The sequence below is a fragment of the Oratosquilla oratoria genome, chromosome 17, assembly GCF_046742065.1.
Source record: "Oratosquilla oratoria isolate Oo_2021 chromosome 17, ASM4674206v1, whole genome shotgun sequence".
Taxonomy (NCBI): domain Eukaryota; kingdom Metazoa; phylum Arthropoda; class Malacostraca; order Stomatopoda; family Squillidae; genus Oratosquilla; species Oratosquilla oratoria.
The window spans coordinates 44,007,550-44,015,049 of NC_134793.1; the positions used below are offsets into that span (position 1 = coordinate 44,007,550).

At 38.4% G+C, this 7,500-nt stretch overlaps 1 protein-coding gene across 7 annotated transcripts in view; it reads right to left on the minus strand.

The window, feature by feature from the left end:
• Positions 1–7,500, minus strand: part of Nmdar2 (glutamate ionotropic receptor NMDA type subunit 2) — a 671,980-nt gene that overhangs the window by 446,832 nt on the left and 217,648 nt on the right. The window lies entirely within an intron of this gene.

Here is a 7,500-nt window from a genome sequence, read left to right on the forward strand (position 1 = left end):
TAAAGGCGTTCAACCTTGCCTATCCTCATCTTTAACATACCAGCTTATTTGATTCTCCCCCCCATTTTCTTTCTTCAAATCATTCACTTCTCCTTTCCTTTCTTTACATCCATCCTCCACCTTAGAAAAAACAACCTTTTCCAGGCCACCTCCTTCCACGCTGATATTTTCAGAACTATCTCTTCTTTTTCTTGCCATCGTAACCTCACACTGACAGACATTCTCCCTCAGTTTCCTTCCCCCCCCACATATCTCTTCACAACATTTTGCTGAGCCCTACCGTACCGTATGGTAGCACGTTCCTCCTCTCTGCCTCCAGGCTATGTTATTCATTTCTAAGTCAGTTTCCTTCTGTGCCGGGGGCTATTGCCCGTCTTTTCTATTAACATCCGTGGCCTCTTGGTACTGATGGGACTACTTTCTGAGCTTCCCTCACGCTATCCCCCTTCAACGCGGCAATATTCGCAAAGGGCAGGTTGTTGAACCTCCATTTGTGTTCAAGGAAATTTTAGGGAAACTAATACCCCCCCCCCACTACCACCATATTACTTCGATTTTGCTCACCGCTCCTCCTTATTTCTTTTATATTTGCTCTCATTTATTTCCTTATCTTCCTCCCACTGTTTACACCGAGTCTGAATTCACTCTCTCTGTCTCATTCTCTCTATCCCTCTCTTTCTCTCTTTCCGCCTATACCATGTTCTTTGAAGATTGCCCATTCGTTTAGCCTAAGATGGGTCATATACCAATGAAACATGATATATGAAGGCTCTCATCTCTTTGATCATATCATGATCCATCCCATTCCAGATATCATCCATACAGGCTATGTATTTGTACATTATCATTCATCATACGAGGTCGATTCAAAGATTAGATTCACAAAGAGAAAATATTACGACAGGTGTGCGCGAGTACAGAAAAATCGGATGTATCCTGAACTCTCCATCGCTTCCTTAACTTTGAAACAATTATAATTAACTGCACCCACAAGTTTAATGAAAATTGTCATAATAGACCAATTGATATCAATGTGGACAAATGTCTCTATGTAAGTTATTCGTAAAACTGCATTCAGTGTGTGGACGGAGGGGGAGGGGAGGGGGCGGGGGAAGAGACCAGTTTGTGAAAGATTGAGCCAACGAGGGGGAAGCAAATTGCTTTAAGGTAATTCTTTCCTAACAAGTACTTTCCCCGACTTCCAATGATTTGGATCTCTTCCCTCCCCCGCAATGTACTTTGGATGACGTTACCCTTCTTCCGTGACATGTGGACGCTGTCATCGTCCATACATTCCATATGACATGATGGTTCTTGAAAGCATGTAAAGAAAGTTAGGTCAGTTTGGATTAGGTTAGGTCAGGTTAGGTCAATTTAAGTTAGATCAATTTAGGTTAGGTTAGTTTAGGTCAGATTAGGATAGATTAGTTTAAGTTAGGTTAGGTTAGGTTAGTTATGATTAGATCAATTTAGATTAGGTTAGGTAAGGTTAGGTTTGATTAGGTCAATTTAGGTTAGGTTAGGTTAGTTATGGTTAGATAAATTTAAGTTAGGTTAGGTAAGGTTAGGTTTGATTAGGTCAATTTAGGTAAGGTCAGGCTAGGTCAGGCTAGGTCAGGTTAGTCTAGGCTAGGTTAGATTTGTTAGTACAGTGGTTCCAAGGTCGGAAAGGGATCCGTTGGAAAAGAACTCCCTCCATGCGAACTGATCGGCCGGAACGCGGACATAAACATGTACTGCCCTACGGTTGCCAAGTGACACTCACTTGAACCTGTTTCAAGATTTTAGCAATAACGACGGAGATTCGAAACTCCGCTCATTTCCCAATAATCTCAGTTATTCTTTCCGGTCCAGTGATTAATCTGATTTATAATAGTTTACGCTCCATTGGCGGAATATGCAATTATTAATAAATGTAGGAAAAAATACCGCTCCTGTCGAAAAAAAAAAATCCGGAAATAGTTTAACGAATCTTCACGGAAACTGACGTAATATGACGCATTTAAGATCCCGACAAAATAACAATGATGATAACAATAATGACAATAATAACAATAATAATGATAATAATGATGATAATAATGATGATAATAATAATAATAATAATGACAATAATAATAATAATAATAATAATAATAATAATAATAACAATAACAATAATAGTGATAATAATAACAATAATGATAATAATAATAATGATAATAATAATAATAATAATAATAATAATAATAATAATAATAGTAATAATAATAATAACAATAATAATAATAATAATAATAGTAATAATAACAATGATGATAATGAAAATAGTATTGACAATACTGATAATGATATTGAAATTAATGATAACAGTAATAATAGGATAATAATAGATAATAATAATGATAAAAATAATGATAATAATAACAACAATAATAATAAAAATAATGGTAATAATAATAATAATAATAATAATGATAATAATACTAATACTAATAATAATAATAACAATAATAACAATAATAATAATAATGATAATGATAACAGTAATAATAATAGTAATGATAGTAATACAACAATAATAATGACGATGATGATAATAATAAATTTGTCTATACCTGCTAGTTTCATTGTCTTACCAATTATCTGTGTTTTGTCATTTTTACCTTATTTTCACTGTCCTTGCACTCCCTTGTGTATATACCTTAGCAACAGAATTGCTCAAGTCCTTTTTAGGGGCGCATGCAGTACCTCCAGAAATTTTAACTTAGGTACTCAACAAGGTGGCGTTCTCAGTCCTTTTCTCTTCAATGACCTAGTTCACCGCCTTCTTTCTCTACTACCTGACATCCCTGGCACTACAATCACGTGTTATACTGATGACATTTGCATCCACTCCGATTCACCCCAGAATCTTCAGCTCCTCCTTCACTCATTCTATGCTTCCTCAGCTGCTTGTGTGCCTCATAATTTCACTCGACAAGAGTAGGATATTCTCTACACGCAACCCTCGAACATTGCCGGTCTTCACTGTGGGAGGGAATGTTGTACCACACTGCACACTTACCTAGGTGCCCCCGTGCGTGTCACCCCAACCATACCCGCACGGCAACGTATCCATCCAATCGTTAAAGACCTGCTGGATAGATTGGAGCGACGATTCATCCCTGTCAAGTGGCTTGCCAACAACGTGAAAGGAGTTTCTATCCCTGTCGCTAGGACCATCTACATATTGTTCCTACGATCAGTAATTGACTACCTTTCTCCTGCACTCTGTCAGCTCCCTAAGACAGCACTGCAACCCCTTGTTAAGTTTCAAAACAGAGTCATGCGATTTATCCTGGGCTGTCCTGCCTCCACCAGAATAGTCAACATGCTGACTGAGCTTAACTTGACCCCACTTGTTGACAGGATATACGCTAATGTCACTTACTTTAGCATAAAGTGTCTACGTTCTCCCTATCTGGCTCCTCACTACTCCAACGTCATCCTGGCGGCACTCAACCCTGATATGCCTCGGCCTCACCTTCGGCCGGGTGGACGTAACCTTATCCGTACTGTGTGTGCTGACTTCCAGAGATTGGCCATTGATGTTCCGGCTGCTGAGGTTGTACCTGAATTGCCACCCTGGCGAGAACCTCTCCCTCTCGTCTCCTTTACTTCCACGTCTAAAACGACCCATCCCCTTCTCCAGAAACAGTTGGCCCTAGTGACCATCGCCTGTGTGTCTGCCTCAGTTCCCACGGCACACCAACTCTACGTTGACGGCTCAATGCAGGCGGACGGGAGTGCTGCGTGTGCTGTGTTCTGCCCCACTCTGGAGCTACCAGGGGGAGATGGGTGGATTGGCCGTCGCTTGCCCGACACATCAAGTTCCACCTACTGTGAACTAAATGGATTGTTAGATGCTGTTACCCTCCTTACTGAGAGACGTTTAAATGGGGTAATCATCTGCGACTCTAAGTCTGCTCTTCACGCCCTTCCCTCTCCAAGACCTGCTGATGACCATATAGTGCGAGATATATTGTGTCGATTGGCCTATGCCCATGATAATACATTGGTTGTGTCCTTTTTATGGGTGCCATCTCATGTAGGCATCGCGGGTAACGATACTGTGGACAGTCTCGCAAAGGCTGCGTGTGCTCTCGAATTACCAGTGATACGTACCCCGCCCTCCTTACGTTATTACAAAACTATCCTGTGTTCAGCCATGCATACCCTAACAGTGAATCGTAGAAACACCGAGCGAGCTCACAGTGTCTCCATACAGCACTATGATAACTTCATTGACACCTCACACAAATATCGTCGACACGGACTACTGGTCCGTAGACACAATATAGTGAGTGCTAGACTCCGGCTGGGTTACCGACCAGTGTGGCAGGTCTCCCAGACTGAGGATGTGCCTCACTACTCCACCTGCAAGCTGTGTCACCTCGCCAACGCCAACACACTCGAACATTATTGTCTCGCATGTCCCACAGTGAAAGACTTACTACCACAGGGACAAGATCTAATTTATGTTTGTAAATATCTCTTACAGAATGAAAATTTGGATGTACTACTCATGAGATTTCCACATTTTGGTGGTTGTTAATCTATTTGAATTCTACTATGTCCCGCGCAACACGTTTCTTTCTGTGACTCCATAAGTTTATATTTTGTTTACCGCCACTGAGCGTATTTTACTAACTATGCAAATTTCTAATGCATATATCATTCTAGTATTGTATCTTGGTGGTGCAGCGTATATTTATGTAATTAAGTACTATTATAATTACATAAGGATTATATAATTACTATATTGTATTGTATATGTGTTATGTATGTGAATGCATACTATACATCATATATATGTATGACATGTGTACTATGTATGTTTATCTACAAATATCTCTTACAGAATAATTTGGATTCAATCATGAGATTTCCATATCTTGGTGATTATTGATTTATTTAGATTCCAATATGTCCTGCGCGACATTCATCTCTCTATAACTACTTCAGTTTGTAAATTGCTTGCCGCCATTAGGCATAATAAATTGATCAAATCAAATCAACCCTTGTATATATCTACTTAACATAAATAATTCTGTTTCTTAATGTATGCCTTCCTAAATGCCCATTATGACTGGCACAATTTCTTTTGCTTTCTTCCTTTTCTTCTCATTCTTTTCTTCCTGAAAAGAATTCCTCCTTCCGTCCTACCACGATAATGCATCTATGGCTCCTACCTCTCTTATCACGTTTCTATATGATTAAGTACACTTATTATATATTTTTCCACAAATTTTCTTTCATCTCTTTTTGTTGAAATATGCACACAGGAACATGCACACACACACAAACACACACACACACACACACACACACACACACACACACACACACACACACACACACACACACATACACACACACACACCACTGCATCTTCAACCACCCTTTCTCTCCTTGCTTGATCTCCAATATTTTCTTCGTTCTCTTTGGATTTCTCATTCCATTTTTTTCACACTATCCTTCAACTTAATTCTCTCTTCCTTTAACTTGTCTTAACCTTCTTTCATCTTCTCCAATTCTATCTTATGTGTTTCTTTTAAAATGTTATATCACTTGGTTGTCAGAGCAATCTATCTATTGTATTTTCGCCCTTTGTTAGGCTACTTATCTAATGTGTGTGTGTGTGTGTGTGTGTGTGTGTGTGTGTGTGTGTGTGTGTGTGTGTGTGTGAGAGAGAGAGAGAGAGAGAGAGAGAGAGATAGAGAGAGAGTGTGTGTGTGTGTGTGTGTGTGTGTGTGTGTGTGCGTGCGTGCGTGTGTGTGTGTGTGTGTGTGTGTGTGTGTGTGTGTGTGTGTGTGCGTGCGTGCGTACGTGTGTGTGTGTGTGTGTGTGTGTGTGTGTGTGTGTGTGTGTGTGTGTGTGTGTGTGTGTGTGTGTGTGTGTGTGTGTGTGTATCGGGGGTCGAGTTCATCAAAGACTTAAAATAAACTATCTAAATTGATCAAAATTACACATGTTAGTCTATTCACTTTCCGTGGATTTTCGCTATCTGGAAACCTGCGTAAGAATAAAAGATTATTAGTGTACAAGCTGAACGATATAAACAAATACCTAATGTCCACTGTGTACAATATAAGGAAAGGAGGGAAATAGGCAAGTACTGGAAGGGGATGATAGGTGGTAATGGACATAGTACTGCCCAGTGTAGGTCTTATGGTCTCTTGCAGTCTCCTTTATTCTTATGTTTTTATCACAAAATGGAGAAGACAAAATATCAAAGTTTCGTTGCTGGCGCTGTTGCAAACATACACAAAAGGAAGAGAAAATCGACGATAGACTACCTAGTTGAAGATGTGACTAATGAAAGTCTGATGAACAATGAATAACATAAATACGATTATAAAATGTTTTCAATTTGTTTTCAGGGGATTTTGTCTCGCCAGTCAGCTTACGGAACCAGCCGAGAGGATTGCTATGATTGGAAAATAAAGCATAGATACGTAAGCATGGAATATAATGACTATGAACAATCCCTGAGAAGTGGCGATTGATGCACTGGATATAATCGCGTAAATTATGTTATCGGTTAAGGAATGCATCATAATCTTCTTACCTTTCAAACTGTTCTTTTCTTTTCACTCATTCCGTTTATCATTTCATGTGCAGATTTCATTTATGTATAAAAAAATTCTGTTTACGCGTGTTTGTATTGTGTGCATGATTCCATTGCACTACTCTCGCATGTATATAGTTGTAGTATACGGGGTAGGATTTATGCTCATGCAGTCCTGTCCCTTTGTTTCCACGCATCAAAATTTGCCTTAGATTCGTTTGCTTCTACGTGGAAAGCTATGCTTCCCTGACATCTTTCAAACAAGTTTGCTTTTCCTAATATTCTAACATGAGCTCTTGTTCATCTTTCATCCCATACCAGTAGATCCTCTCTAAGCATTTTCTTTCTATGCATTGCTTTGATCTAAATATCATTATCGTGTCGCCTCTCTCTCTTTTCTCTGCCAGTGTGGGAAGACCAGCTTTTTCAATCTATTTTCACATGTCTTGTCGCTTAAAATTGGAATTATCTTGGTTATCGTCCTTTGTATTCTCTCTATTTCTCTTATATATTTGTTTAGATGTGGTGGACACGCCACTGCTGCATATTCCAATCTGGAACGAATAAGGCTTTCAGTAACCTTATTCAACATGTCCTCTTCTAAGTAATGATATCCTACTCTTATAATCTTAAACAAATTATATGTGTCTCCTGTTATTTTCTTCGTGTGTTTTCTGGCGATAGATCATCCTTGATTAAGATCCTTTGATCTTTTTCTTCTTCTTCTTCTTCTTCTTCTTCTTCTTCTTCTTCTTCTTATTATTATTATTATTATTATTATTATTATCGTTATTATTATTACTATTATTATTACTATTATTATTATTATTATTATTAATTATTATTATTATCATTATTATTATTACTATTATTATTACTATTATCATTATTATTATTATTATTATTAT